We start from the raw sequence: 15172 nt of genomic DNA, 5'->3' as shown, positions 1-15172 counted from the left end.
TACTAACTTTTCGTACATAAAGTCTCACTATTTGAGGTCTATTCCAACATGAGTATTGCTGATCTGTGCTTAATAAAGCTTCCGATGCACCTAGAGTAGAATTATGTTTATAATAATCATTATATGTTTATAATAATCATTAGATTTTTATTATTCTTATTAGCATTCCTAACTCCATAAGTTGTTTGTACTCCTCCTTGGAAATTGCACAGCTCCACAAACAACCAAGATATTTTACAAGTATCTACCTTTTTCATCTTTTGATTTATTCTGCTGCTGAATATCTCTAATCTACTATGTAACTTCCTTCTGTTTGTTGGTATCATGTTGTAGATTGATTCCATGGCATTGAACTTTACTGCCTGTAAAATCATACCTGTGTATCCTTTTCTTTTAATTCTTGACTACTTTAGTGCTTCCAACTGCCTCAAGTTAAATATACGTGATCAGTGTGGCCTACAAAGGCACTTTGGTACAATTATTTTGTCCCTTTTGCATGCCCACCAGCTTACCATCAGATCTTCTAGTCTGCCTTCTTTGTCTTAGTGTCCATAGCACTACCCCTTGGAGCTGCTACAATTCCATCTGCAGGGTAGAACGGGGAGACACATCTAAGAGGAGAAGATACCAGACTCAGATATACTGTCCTGCACACAAGGGGGAATTTTTTTTGTATCATGTGTACATCACACGCACAACTTTTTTTTTTTAAACTGGAAACTATTCTTAAGGTTCAGGCTACTTTCTAAGTTCAGAGTCATTTATAAACCGGGTTGAAATGCTGGTGCTGAGCGCACCAAGTTTTAAAATACTAACCTACTGTAGGAAACAGAAAACTAGACACTCTGGAGGTGGACTAGTGGAAATCCAGTAGCCAGTAGAGAAGGGAGCTGTGCTCAGAAAAAATCCATTCTTAGCTAGACTGATGCCACTGTAAGCAAGACTAAAAAAGACTAACAAGACTGATGTGTCCTTTTACTCTTTTATAAAAGTAAACGTTTAATCTGTGAGTACAGGAATTAAAGCCAGGGGGTTGGAGGTCTGTAACCAGTTCCTCTAGGTTGAACATGCAGAATCTGATGCGATCTGCTCCAAATGTTTGATCTAGTGTGTGAATCACTTGCTAAAAAGGGGATGTGGAATGTAATTCTACAGGCTTGCTGGAGCCTTAGATTATACTTATAACTAATGCTCAGGGTCCGGGGAGTGTTTAACCATGCTTGAAGCTACACTTTTTTGATGCTTAAGGTCGGATATGATAGTAGGTTTGTTCTTACTGGCAAGGGGAAAAAGCTTTAGGGGGTCTGTCATGAAATCTGGGAGGATGGTTGGGATAGCTCTTCCCATTAAAATTAATGGCTATTCTGTCTAGTGCTTTTATTTTGACCATGGTTTGGAAAATCTAAAGACCTGGTGATGGCTAGGGGATAGTGAAAACCTACAAAGTTTAGTGTGAGGGCTTCCTAGTGGTGACCCCAGTTAACTTAGAGTTATTGGACAAAATTGTGCTGACCAAAGAGAAAAGGAAAAGAGGAAAGGAAAAAATAAAAAGGAAAAAATAACAATAAAAAGTATTAGTCCTGTTAGGGAAGGTTACAGTGTGAAGGGTCCTGTGGGGGTAACAAATAGTATATACGCTGTCGGGTGGTAGGGGAAGTTAAATTATGGTACTAAAAAAACATATGCCCATTGTTTTAGATTAGTTTTCAAAAGCTATAGAAAAAAAAACTAGAAACTATTAGAAAAAGGGAAACAGTAATAATTTTGCATGGGATAAGTCGGTGTGGGTAAAGTCCAACCAACACATGAAAATCGGAGTATAGAGGTAGGAATCCAGAAAAACTGCCCATAAGCTTGATAAGTGTCCTCTAAACACCATTGGAGTCCATGGTAGTTAGCCAGATTTCTTGTGGTCTAATGTCCTTAGGTTCAGTATCAGGATAATGGATTCCGTGATGTTATACCTGGTCCATCCCTTGCCCTGTGTCATATCTGCTAGATCAGGTCCCTTATTTCTAGTAGATCATTGTAGCTCCCATTAAGGTGTGTCTTGGGAATTTGGTCCAAGATGTGGAAGACAAAGTTGTTGTGGCCTATTTTTTTTTTTTTTTTTTTGCGTGAACTACCAGGGGGTTGGTTTGGTGGAGATAGTGTATGTCATGTAGGTGCTTAGCAATTCTTGTCTTGAGCTGATTGATGGTCTTTCAGATGTAGAATGCCTTGCATTGTGTAGGTCCCTCCTTCCATCATGGTGGGTGGTCCCATGTCCTAGACAAAGTCCCTTATGCTTTTTCCTCTTCTGGGTGGTGTAAATTTGGGTGCAGTGGGAAAAATGTGTCCAAAGGTACTGTTTTCTGAAATTATTGCCCAGTTGTCTCTTACCATTCTGATGATATTCGTGTAGTCGAGTGAGTAGTCCAGAACCATGTTTAGCATCCACTGTTTGCTGTTAGCTTCATGGGGGTGTTGGAGACCCGTATTAAATCTAAAAGTAGCTTGGATCTTTTAATCGGTGATGGGGGTGATGATCTCTTTAAGTAGTCTGTTGGTGTAGCCCCTCAAAAGAAAGTGTCTTTCCAGGTCTCCAATATTTTTGATAAAATTGTTCAGTTCCCGGGAAACCCTGGCTATACGTAGACCTTGGCACTTGATGACGTTCTTTTTGAGTTCATAAGGATGCATACTTCTGCCATGGAGAAACAGGATGACTCAGGTGGATTTGCATTATAAATCATGTGTTAAGCTAAGTTGGTCCAGGGTCTTGCTGATAAGCAGGTCCAAAAATTCCACTTTATCCTGGCTAATTTTGGTGGTAAAGTGCAGGAAGTGAGTGGAATCATTGATGTGGGTGAAAAACTCTTGTAATTGTTCAAGGCCACTATTCCATACAAGAAAAACATTATCTATAAAATGAAAATAGCACCCCATGTGGCTGTAAAATGGAGATTTGTAGATCGTTTCCATCTCCCATTTCCTTACTTCATTGCTCCCTAAACTTAGCACCATTGCTGCCCCCATTCCAATGCTGGTGGATTGCCTATAGTAGCTTCCATTAAACCTGAAGTAATTGTTGCTCAAAAGAATGGAAAGATGCCTACCTAGGATCTTGATCTCTCCTGGGAGGGCTGCATAGTTCTATTTGTAGCAATCAATGACCACATGTATGAGTAGCTGTGGGGTAGAATGGTATATAGTGATTCCATGTCTATAGTGACTAGGAAAGCATCTGGATTGATGGGGATGTCCCTGATTTTGGCCCGAAAGTCTGTGGAATCCAGGATGAATGAGGAGTTATTCTCTGTGAGGGGGTTGATCTTAAAGTCCAGATAGATGGACATGAGTTCAGTAATGGATCCTCTGTTGGGTACCACCAGTCTATAAGGAGGGTCTAGTAGGTTCTTGTTGGGTTTGGGGATCCCAAAAAATTGAGGGAGTCTGGGAAATGGTACAGTCAGAACATCTGTTAGTTTCTCACTGATTAGCCCTCCTTAGTAAAGGTTGTCTAGGCTGGTGGTAATGTCTTTATATGTAGCCTTTATGCGGTCCAGGTCAGTGGGTTCATAGAAGCATTCATCTCATAGCATCTTTCTTATCTTCTCATTGCAAGTGTCTGTGTCGGTGACAAGTATACCACCACCCCTTGTCTGCTTTTATTATCCGTTGTGACTTGTCTTGGCTCAGGGATTTGAGAGGCCTCTTTTTCCTCTCTGCTGATATTGTAAATCCTTTTCTTGCATGTTTGCCTCAAAAGCCTTCTGAGTTCCTCCTCACATTTCTCTTGGAAAGAAGTGATAATGGTTGGGGGGGGTGGGCAGAAATTATTCTGTTTCTACCAGTTTGCTGATATGGTGGTGTTGGTGTCGATCTCAATGACATCTTTCTTGTTCTTGTGGAAATATAGTTTTAATAGGAGTTTTCTGGTAAACAATCTTAGGTCTATAATGGAGTGAACCAGTTCAGCCCTCTGATGTGGGATGAACATGAGTCCTTTCTTAAGTATGATGAGCTATGCTTCGGTCAGTGGTTTCCGTGAGTGGTTCCAAATGATTATTGGTTTCTTCTTGCTGTCTTGTCTCCTCTGTCATGGTAAGTCCATTTCTGGTGGGTGCTCTAGATGCCTCCGTTTGTATTTTCCCCTGCCATGTCCTGTCTCTTGTTGGTGCTGTATCTCGGGAGATGTCAGTGTTGGAGGTTGGTAATGCTCTTAAGTGTGTGTCCACTGTGAAAATGGTGTACAGTCCCTGGTGGGTTTCTGGGGTGTTGTCCATTCATTACTTTGAGTGTTCCAGTTCATGGAGACTGCTTGTGCAGAGGGTGTTGGGTGGTGGTGGTCCCCCGGGTCTGGTGCAAGTGCTTATCGGCTCAATGGAAAAACCTGCGACTTTCCTCCTGGAACAGCTGGAGGGCCCAAGGGTCCATGCACTGTTACGAGGGGGTCATTGTTGTTGGCAATGTTGCTTTTTAACTTCTAAAGATTCCTTTCTTTGGTCCTGTTTTCAAACATGGATATTTTGTCTTGAATTGCCTTGAAGGTGACCTCATGGTTCCTAGCCTTGCTGGAACTGTCTTCATATGTCCTGATGTCAGTGGTGGTTTTCTTTTGTTGTTCCTTGTTGTGTTGGAGTAACAAGTCTATAAGTTTAAGGCTGGTCTCTTTTAATATGGAGTTCCATTGGGTCCAAAAGTTCTCATCCAGGTTCTTGGTGAGTGGTTGCTCCTTAACTTGCAGGCTTTTGGGAATGGGGTTTTTATATTTAAAGTATATCAGGTATGTTTCATCCCATTTGAGGCAAATCAGGTCTTTAAGCTTGTTTTCTAGTTGCCAGTACTGGTTGTTTATGGGTTGGTTTTGCTCTGCTTGGTGTGCATTGTCATCCGGGTGCAGGTCCGAAATGGTGAAGCAGCTTCTAAACCAGGAGTTCTCCATTGACTTCCTGTTGGTCTGGGAAGACGAAAGTGCCACTATTAATCAGTATATAATTGGTCAAACCAGTTTTTAATGGCCATTTCTGATGTTGTTATGTAACTTGACTTTTGCTAATATGGGATTTAATTCTTTAATAAGGTAATTTAGAACTTGTAAGGGGATCCCAAGGCTTGTCAACTACATGTCACTAATGCATAAATAAAGGTAACCACACTCACATTAAGCAAGTGGTTGGCAGCCCAGGACCCCCCCATTCTAGGTAATAGATAGTGCACATTGTAAAACGGCTCTAGCACTGAGCAGTGCTTGAATGACTTCTTTAGATTATTCACAACTGAGATTGAATAAAGCATTTTAAAGAAGACCACCATCCATGTGCTTTCCTGAGAATGCATAGATAGAAACTATCCTTGACTAAACAAGCACCTAATAAATGTAATTAACTGAATAAACTGAATTCCTTAATTCCTTAATTCCCACAGGTTCAGGATATGGCAGAACTGAAGCTATAACATCGGATAACATTTGTTAAGGATGAGTTCTTTTTTGTTTTTCACAACCGAAATAAAAAAAAACTTTTGAAAGAAGACCAGCATCTATTCAAGATACAGCAGAATTGAAGAATTCCATGAATTTCTTAAATAATTTTTTTCCCACAGGAGGTACTCCATTCTCTCTACACAGGGCTGAAGAGATGGACAACCAACCAACTACTCGGCCTGAAGATCTTTTAGTAAAGCTCGACCTCCTAAACTGATCCTCCATTGGAGGATTAGTGAAACTTGCTAAAATAATTTTTCCCCCATTTAAGAGGAGCCAGTTTCGCATTCCTGGTGTAGATCAGAGTGTAGTGTGTGTGTGTGTGTGTGTGTGTGTGTGTGTGTGTGTGTGTGTGTGTGTGTGTGTGCTGTGTCTTTAAAAAGCATGTGAGGCTGTGCATGGATGTATATACTCCAGACACATGCATTATCTAGTGCCATTTTGAAGAAGCAGCCAGCATACCTCTCAACTGTACAGATTTTCACAGAATGTCCAGATTTCTGACTCATATTTTTGGTCTGTTTCTCATAAAATTGTAGTTTTTTGGCAAATCACTGGCAACTCATTGAGGATTGAAGTCAGAAAGTAATGGCACACATTTGAGTTTCAGACTTCATATCCTTCAGAAAATTCATGCTAATGCATAACCTGTTATTCTATCCACTTTCTAAGTTTGTAAGAGCAATATTTAGAAAGTGTCCCCCTATTATTTGTGCCTTTGTCCAGATTTCTTGCTCTAACAGGTTGAGAGGAATGGCAGCCAGTGTGTAAGCATGTATGATCACAACAGTTAGTTTATATATAAGTTACTTAGTCATAGTCAAATAAGCTGTACAGTAATGCATTTGTATAGAATAAAGCTGCTTAAACAGAACCCATGAAGACTCGTTTTATCCTGTACTAACACAAAAGTGACATGGTATCAGAACCGGGATGGAAAAGAACAAAACATTTGGAGCCATGAGATGTAAAGGCAACAGTGAAGGTAAAACCAAGAGAAAACAGTGCAAACATAACCAAAAGGAATCAAAGGTAATGAAAATCAGCACAAATTATTTACTTGATGCAAAGAGGCAAGAAAAGGCATTACAAGGGCATAGACCACATTATCAGGCAAGCAGAAAGCGCAAAACGTTTGTTAACAAAAGAAAATGTTTAAGATAAAAGTGTTTGATGAAATGAATGTGTTAAAGGTAAAAAGAACATGTTAAAGTATAAAATGAGCATGTTTAAGGGAGAAAGCTATTGTTTTGTGTTGTTGGCGTTTAGCCTTGTAAATAAGTTCTTGTTTAGCACACTTAGGTTGTAATAATTTGTTGTGGTATTACCCCTTACCTATTTGTTTGTATAAAGGTTGTTTTTTGAGAGTTAAAGCAGTAATAACAAGCATTAATAACATGAATGCGTTACAGCTGGTTAAGCGTGTTCATAATTGTATTTTAGTTTTTGTATGTGTAGGCGTTTTTTATAATTGTATTGTACTCTTTTGTTGATGACTTATATTGTTATGACTATACTTTATTACTCTTTGCTCTGTTATAACTTCTACTATTACTACTTCCCTATCTCTCTACTTCTATTTTTACTATTTATATCCTCCTTACTTACTCTGCCGTGACTCCCCCCTACCAGGACCCACACCCACCACCCGAGACAAGTAACGATTAAAAATTAAAATGAAAAATGAAAAGGAAAAAAAAAAAAAAAGTTGTAAAAAAAAATATCCTTACTCCTTACTCTACTATGGCAGGGAAGCTTTGCTCTCCAGGGGAAGCTCTCAGCGCTTACCTCAGCATCATTAAGTACACATAACATACATTTAGACTTTTTCTTTTTTTAAAAGTTTTTTACTTTTATACTTTAAGTTTACTTGTTACATTAGCTTACACTACTTACCTGGACCTCCCTGACCCTGGCGTCTGCTCTACCGCAGCTTGCCAGCCTCTGCCTCAGGCCACCCCTCCCTCCCCCCCCCCCTCCCCACCACACACCCCTCTCCTCTACATTTATTAGGCTGTTAGCCCATCCCCCTTTCTCTTGTCACACCGATCACTGCCACTTTTTCCCACTTCTCTCCTCCCCTCAGCTTCTACTAACTGCAGTCTTCTTCTTCCACCTCTTCACCACTGGCCCTCCTCTAAGCACTATGGGTAAAATCACATATGCTATCGCCCTAAATCAAAATAAAAATAATAAAATGCATTCATATAGAGCACCCACCAATAACACCAGGAAATAACTCAAGAAAAGCTTCAGCAATGCAGCTCATTGCAACAACAAACCATAAAACCAGGATCACCAACAGCCCTCTCTCTGCCCATCTGCTCTGCACCATCTCCCAAACATATTAATCCCTCTCTATTTTTCCCATCCCCAACCAAAAAAAAAGCAATCCAAAACCAATCATCAAAAAGCATCATTGACAATAGCTACACATACATACACCTTACCAACCTTCCCAACGACCACCCTCAGGACACTTTATATAACCTATTCTAAAACACTCAATACTGAAACACAAACCCTCCCTCTAATATCCTCCTAGAAGAAAGAAAGATAAGAAACAAGAAACTATTCTATTGCTGACTATTGCTGAAAAATAATCAAATAAAATTCTACCTAACTCTAAGAGAAGAACATACTTTAATAGCACTTTCCTGAAGATATGAAGATACTCAGCCCCAAACCAACTAACTAAGAACAGAGGGGGCGGCTAGACCTTGGCTTACTAGTGAAACCAAAACTAAAATTAAACTAAAAAAATTTCTTAACGCTTAGGATTATCTTCAACAAATGTAAAATAAAATAAATAAATAAATAAATAAATAAATAAAATAAAGAGTGTGTTTAAGGCATAACTGGGCATCTTTAGAGTAAAACAAGCACAAATAATAATAATAAGAAAAGAAAAGGGGCACAGTCGATAAAAATAAAGCAAGGCAACTGCTATGTTGGGCAAAGTGATGTGTTTGGGCATAACTATGACTTTGTTTGGTATCAAAAAAAGTAAAGAAATCATCCGAAGAATCTCAGAGTGTGTAAAAGTGCTTACAGTGTGTGCTTATTACTATGCATGTATTTCAAAGAGTTCACTGTGTGTAAAGTGCAACTATCTCATGTAATTCAGTTGAAGCATGGTTGAAGAAAAGTTCTTGTGCTGGGTGTGGCTGTTCGCAAAGTGACACCATTACAGAGTGCTTCTTGTACTGTAAAGAGTTGCCTGGCAAGGTGCCACCATTTTGGGAACATTTCAGTGTATTGCATTTAGTCATTTACAAAGTGCACAAACCTCAAAAGACATTGAATGTGGGCAACCAAAATCTGATTATTCGCATTGTACAATTGCTTAACAAGTTTCTTGTATTAAAGAAAGGTGTTTCTTACAAAAGATTACAAGAGTATTACAGTGCTTGTGAATTGCTCAGTTGCATTACAAAGTTCTTTAATGTTTCTTAAAGCGATGACTTTAATAAGTGATAATGCATGACTGTTCCATGCTTGCCTTTATCGATAACTTTCTAAGCAACTACTTTAGCATTTTAGCCTTTACCAATTCTGAAAGCTGATTATTTTAGTATTCTGCTTTTACTTATTGAAAATTTCATAAAAACATTGCAAGGTCCAAGAAAGTATTCCGTTGTTGTGTCTTTCGGCTTTTCCCGATTAGGGGTCGCCACAGCGGAACTCCAGTCTGCTAATGATTGGCAGTAGATTTTTACATGCCGAGTTGCTGGCCCTGATGCACAGCCTTCAACGAAGGTACACCCATTCACGCATGTCTCCACACAGAAGACGCTCTAGCTGATAATCGAACAGGACAACGTCTTACTGTGAGGCAACAACGCTACAGCAGCACCATCACTGCAGAAAGTATTCCGTTAAACTCCGTAAATCTGTAAATAGGTTGAAAAGCTATTCTGCTGAGTTTTGTAAAGCATCAAGAAAGCTAAAAAGCTATTTTGCAAAGTACAATAAAGCATCAAGAAACTTAAAAAGCTATTTCATAAATCAGAGTGAAGCATTAAGAAATTTAAAAAGGTATTTCTCAAAGTGCAATAAAGTATCGAGAAGTCCAAGTGGTTTATTTCGCAAAGTCTAGTTAATTGAAATTACTACATGGTTATTCATTCACACAATACCAATAAGCACAAAGAAAGAAAGTACAGAAATAAAGCAGAAGAGCATTAGCCAAGTTGAGTGTTCATGCCATTTACGTATGCACATATGTATATATGTGTATGTGTATATTTGTACGTATTTGCAAGACCCTTTGCTGGTATGTGCTAATATGGCAGATTTCTAAACCACAATCACTTGTGTTTGATCAGAATATTGCAGAGAACTGGAGAATAGTTGAACAGGAGTACGATATTTTTATACAAGCAGCTCATGCAGATAGAGATGCACGCACAAGGGCATTTATTTTGCTAAATCTAGCAGGATCTGAGGCTATAGAAAGAGAGCAATCATTTGTATATGCACCAGCAGTGTATGAAGGTGAAGGTACAGACAGCTATATTGTTGTGCAAGCTGAATCCAGAGAAGACCCAGAGTGTTTAAAGCATAAGTTCAGAGAAATGTGCAGCTCCCAGATGAACATTACATTAGACAGACATTTATTTTAAACAAGAAATTAGAATCCAGGGGAAACATTTGCAGCTTACATAACTGACTTCAGGAACAAGGCCAAAATGTGTCAGTTTGGTGACTTCAAATATGGGCTGATAAAGGATAAACTTGTATGTGGTATTAATAGTTCTGCAGTGAGGAAGATTTTGCTTCGTGACAGTGATTTGACATTAAGCAAAGCAACAGAGATTTGTCAAATCCATGAGATGACAGAAAGACACATGAACATGCTTACAAGTGAAAAAAGTATGGTTTCAGTAAGCTCCAGAGCAAACATAGACAGTATGCAACATGTGGAAAGTAGAAACAGGCCTAAGCAAAGGACAACCATAGGAATTCCAAAGAAGGTGTCAAGTTTTCCAGAAAGTTCTAGGAGAAGTGCAAACTCCCCCACCATCTCAGTGCCATACAAGTGTGAGTCAGCAAAACCCAAGTCTAGCTTTATTGTTAACTGTTGAAATTGTGGTACAAACCAAGAGTCTAAAAGAGAGAAATGTTTAGCATATGGTCAGCAATGCCATAGGTGTAAGAAATGGAACCACTTTCAAAAGTTTTGCAAGTCAAGTAAGCCTCAGTCAGTTGTAAAGAAAGGTCATACAAGAAAACAAGCTGATCAAGTAGAGCCAAAACAATCAGCTTTATACGTAGATGGTGCATCAGTGCTGGGAGAAAGAGCTGACACAGTAACTTATTGACAAGGAGTTAAGTGTTTCTACAGAGCTCAAAGTAGAGACTAGATCAAAGTGCAATGTTATATCAGCAGATACATTTGCAAAAGTGAGAACCAACAAACAACTCAATGTAACCAGCAGTGCGAGACTTGTTGAATATGGAGGTAAAGAAATTCAAAATGAAGGTTCAGTAATACTTCTATGTTATTTGGTTGAGAACTGTTACAACTTATTATTGTATGTAGTTGATGACCAGTGCAATCTTTACTAGGTCTCAAGGATAGTTTGAGAATGAATCTGCTGTTTTTGCTGAAGTTCATCATGTGAGTGCAGTTCCAAGTTCAAGTTTTGCAAAAGCCATTTTCTCAGAGTATGCTGTTTTTGATGACAAGTTGGACAAGCTTCCAGTTGTGTATTCTATGAAATTAGATCTCGAGGTCACCCAAGTGGTCAGACCAGCAAGAAGAATTCCAATAGCTATGCAAGATAAAGTCAAAGCTCAGTTGGATAAGATGGTGCAGCAAGGTGTGATTTCTCCATTCACAGAAGCAACTGAATGGGTGCTGTCCATGGTAGCTGCTCACAAGAAAGGCTCAAATTAAATCAGAATATGCATTGACCCAACAGATTTGAGCAAAGCATTAAAGAGGCCATATCATCCAATGCGCACAGTTGAGGAAGTCACAGCTCTAATACCAAATGCCACTGTATTTTCTGTTTTGGATGCCAAGAGTTAATTTTGACAAGTGAAGCTCGATACAAATCCTCATTTCTTACTACGTTTAGTACCCCGTTTAGCAGATTCAGATTTCTAAAGATGCCATTTGGAATAGATTCTGAAAATGAAATTTTTCAGCATGCAATGGAACAAATTTTTTCAGGTTATCCTTGTGCCATAATAATAGACAATCTACTAGTTGGGGGCAATGACGATGCAGAACATGACAAAAACCTTAAGAAAGTTCAGCACGTGAAGTAAATTTGAAGCTCAGTCCACTGAAGTGCAAATTCAGACTTCCAGAAGTAACCTACATAGGACATTTGTTTACAAGTACAGGCTTAAAACCTGACCCAACCAAACAAACAGCTATTTTAGAGATGTTAGCACCAGATAATGCACAGAGTTTATAGCAGTTTCTGGGCATGGTCAACTATTTGGGCAAGTTTATACCAGATTTCAGTGAGGTGATAGCACTGTTAAGGGAACTAGCACAAAAAATGTTGTATAGTCATGGTTACAACATCATCAGAAGGTGTTTGATGACCTTAAGCAGAAAATTGTGACCCCCCCCATGTTAAGGTACTATGATGTGAATAAACTAGTTGCCCTATCCTGTGATGCTTCTAATTTTGGTCTTGTGCATTATTCTACAAGAGGGCAGACCAGTAGTCTATGCATCTAGGACACTTACTCAAACTGAGATGCATTATGCTCAAATTGAGAAAGAGCTTCTAGCAATAGTTTTTGCATGTTCCAAGTTTCACAATTATATTTATGATCATGCTATTCAAATTGAAACCGGTCACCCTCTAGTTACTATTCTAAGGAAACCTATGTATTCTGCTCTGGTGAGATTACAAAGTATGATGTTCAAGTTGCAAAAGTACAACTTCAAAATGGTCTACACTAAAGATAAATTACTTTATCTGGCTGATACTTTATCCAGGTCACCTAGAAATACAACAGAACAACTTAATGCTGAAAATGTTGATTTTGATATAATGCCAGTGCATAATTTTTCCACCACTAGACTTGATGAGTTGAGAATGGCTGATCAAATTTCACAAAAGCTCAATCACTGCATCAGTGTTGGGTGGCCATTAAAACAATCTAGTGTATCACCTGAGGTGCAGTCATATTTTCCCTACAGAGATGAATTGTTGATGGAAGATGGTGTGACGCCCGTGCCCTAGCCCAGCAATCAAGGAGCCTCAATACTAAACACTAACACCAGAGAGGGCATCTCATATGAGAGGAAAGGATAACAAATACACACAGTAAAGTGCAGTTTCTCTTAAGAGCACACTGAGATCACAGTCAATCTGGGGCTGGTCACTCCATTGCTCCCCAGGTCCCCAATAAGACTCTCCACTGGCACAGCTATAGGGTCCAGCTCTCAGCCTAGCTGACAAGCTAACCTCCAGTACCCTCTCTGTCCAACCAGTGCTTCATGTCCCTACCCAAGTAGCTGACACACACACACACACACACACACACACACACACACACACACACACACACACACACACACACACACACACACACACACACACACACACACACTTTGAGATAAGTATTTATACAACTTCAAAAACACTCCTGGGAAAGGCTGACACAGATTCTCCAGCTGTGCCCCTATACCCAGACTATACGGTAGTAATTCCTGCCACCACCAGCTAGTAATTATCAGCTATCCAAAGGCCCTTAAAAGGGGTGTCCAATTATTACTGTGCAATATTATTATCCAATGGTAAGTGTGACTAAACAGTCTTAAGGCTTATTGGAAGGGCTTATTGCAGGATCACTTATAAGCATGCAATGTACTCTAGAGCTTAATTATCTCTACATAAACCAGCCACAGTTGAAACGGCTTTAAAATATTTAATAATAAATGCTAAAAACACAAGACAATACTACTATACCAGAGTGCTATTCAAGAGTTCAGAGATCACACAGAAACTTAAAATAATTCAGTAGTACAGTTCTGGCATAACAGAAAAACATCTAGTCTAATATTTATAGTCCTAGCTATTTCTACAAGAAAACACACTTCTAAGATAACTTACTTAAGACAACAGGCAGTGCTGAGTTAGATGTCCAAGATCAAAATGCTTAATAATCTCTAGCTCTCACTGTTTAAATTGAAACTGCAGTTCTGCTAAACATTACATCATCTTTTACACCTTCCTGGTTCACAGGCCACACAGAAACTGCATTTACATTCTTTTACACTTAGAGCAATAAAGGACACTCCACATGTAAATTCTAGTAATTATTCCTTAAGTTAAAACAATAGAAAGAATATGCTAGCTCAGACAGGCTGACTCCCAGCTCTACAGATCAAAGGATAGATTTGAAATAATTTTAACTTCAAAAGAAAGTTTTGAAATGCTTGACTTAGTTTTCCTTACAGCAGATGGCAATGTTGCTACAATCTTGAAGTTCAACATTTTGCAGTGTTTTTCTTTCATTTAAGAAACAAGCCTGTATTTTACATTTATAGTTGCAAATGCCAGAATTATGTATCAAATTCTATTTGCCTAGGCTGGCAGCATTCACCCGTCTCTACTAGTCTTCACAAATGGTATTATTTTCAAAGGTCCTGAAATTGTTGTTCTTGCTTCATTACAGCATGAATATATTCAGATTTTGCATCGTGACCACCCAGACTTAATATCCACTAAGAGAAGGGTAAAAGGACTAGTATTATGGCCTTCAGTATCAAAAGACATTGATAGTGTTATTTCTTCTTGTTCAATATGTAATAGTACCAGAGCACATTTGCAAAGGGAACCACTTCAGCTAAATCCAATACCTGAACTACCTTGGTCTACTGTAGCAACTGATACCTTTGAATGGAATAATCAACACTGTTTGGTTTTGGTAGACTCTTACTCAAACTGGTTTGAGATTGACCTGCTACCAAACTTAACCTCAACAAGCTTAAACATCATTTTTCAGTTCATGGTAGTCCTCACAAACTTAATTCTGACAATAGTACTCAATTTACTAGCCAGTTGTTTCAGAAATTTGTGAGAGAATGAGACTTTGTACATGTCACCAGTAGTCCTGAATATCCTCAATCCAATGGTCTAGCTGAATGTGCAGTACAGAGTGCAAAGCAATTACTTGAAAGGTCAAAGCATGACAATACCGATGTATTCTTGAATTTACTAAATCTCAGAAACATACCTCGTGATGATATTCTTGGCTCACCTGCTCAAAGACTATTTTCCAGACAAACTCGAACTATGCTATCTATTTCATCAAGTTTGTTGAAGCCCAACTCTATGAACAACAAAACCATCAAGGCTCAATTGTTGAAGAAGCATAATATCCAGAAATCTAGTTATGACAGATTGAGCAGATTACTTTGTTCACTGAGGGAAGGAGAGATGGTACAAATCCAGACAATGAAAGGTTTTGATTGAATAGGACAGATAACAGGCATCTGTGCTGAGCCGAGATCTTATTGGGTAAGCTCTGAGGGTGTAGAGTATAGGAGGAATCGCAGACATCTTCTTCCCATACCAGAATCATCACCATTGCAATCACAACATTTTATCTGTGATGCAGATTCTAAATCAAAAACTGAGTCAGACATTGTTTCCAGACAAGTATGTGTTCAAGTCTGATTCTGTTCCAGAGAGTAATTTGAACATTCCACAGGTCAAACATTTTGCA

The sequence above is a fragment of the Protopterus annectens genome, chromosome 6.part0 (genome assembly GCF_019279795.1).
Source record: "Protopterus annectens isolate FY-2018-M chromosome 6.part0, PAN1.0, whole genome shotgun sequence".
In the NCBI taxonomy this organism is placed as follows: Eukaryota; Metazoa; Chordata; order Ceratodontiformes; family Protopteridae; genus Protopterus; species Protopterus annectens.
This window is presented reverse-complemented; position numbering follows the sequence as displayed.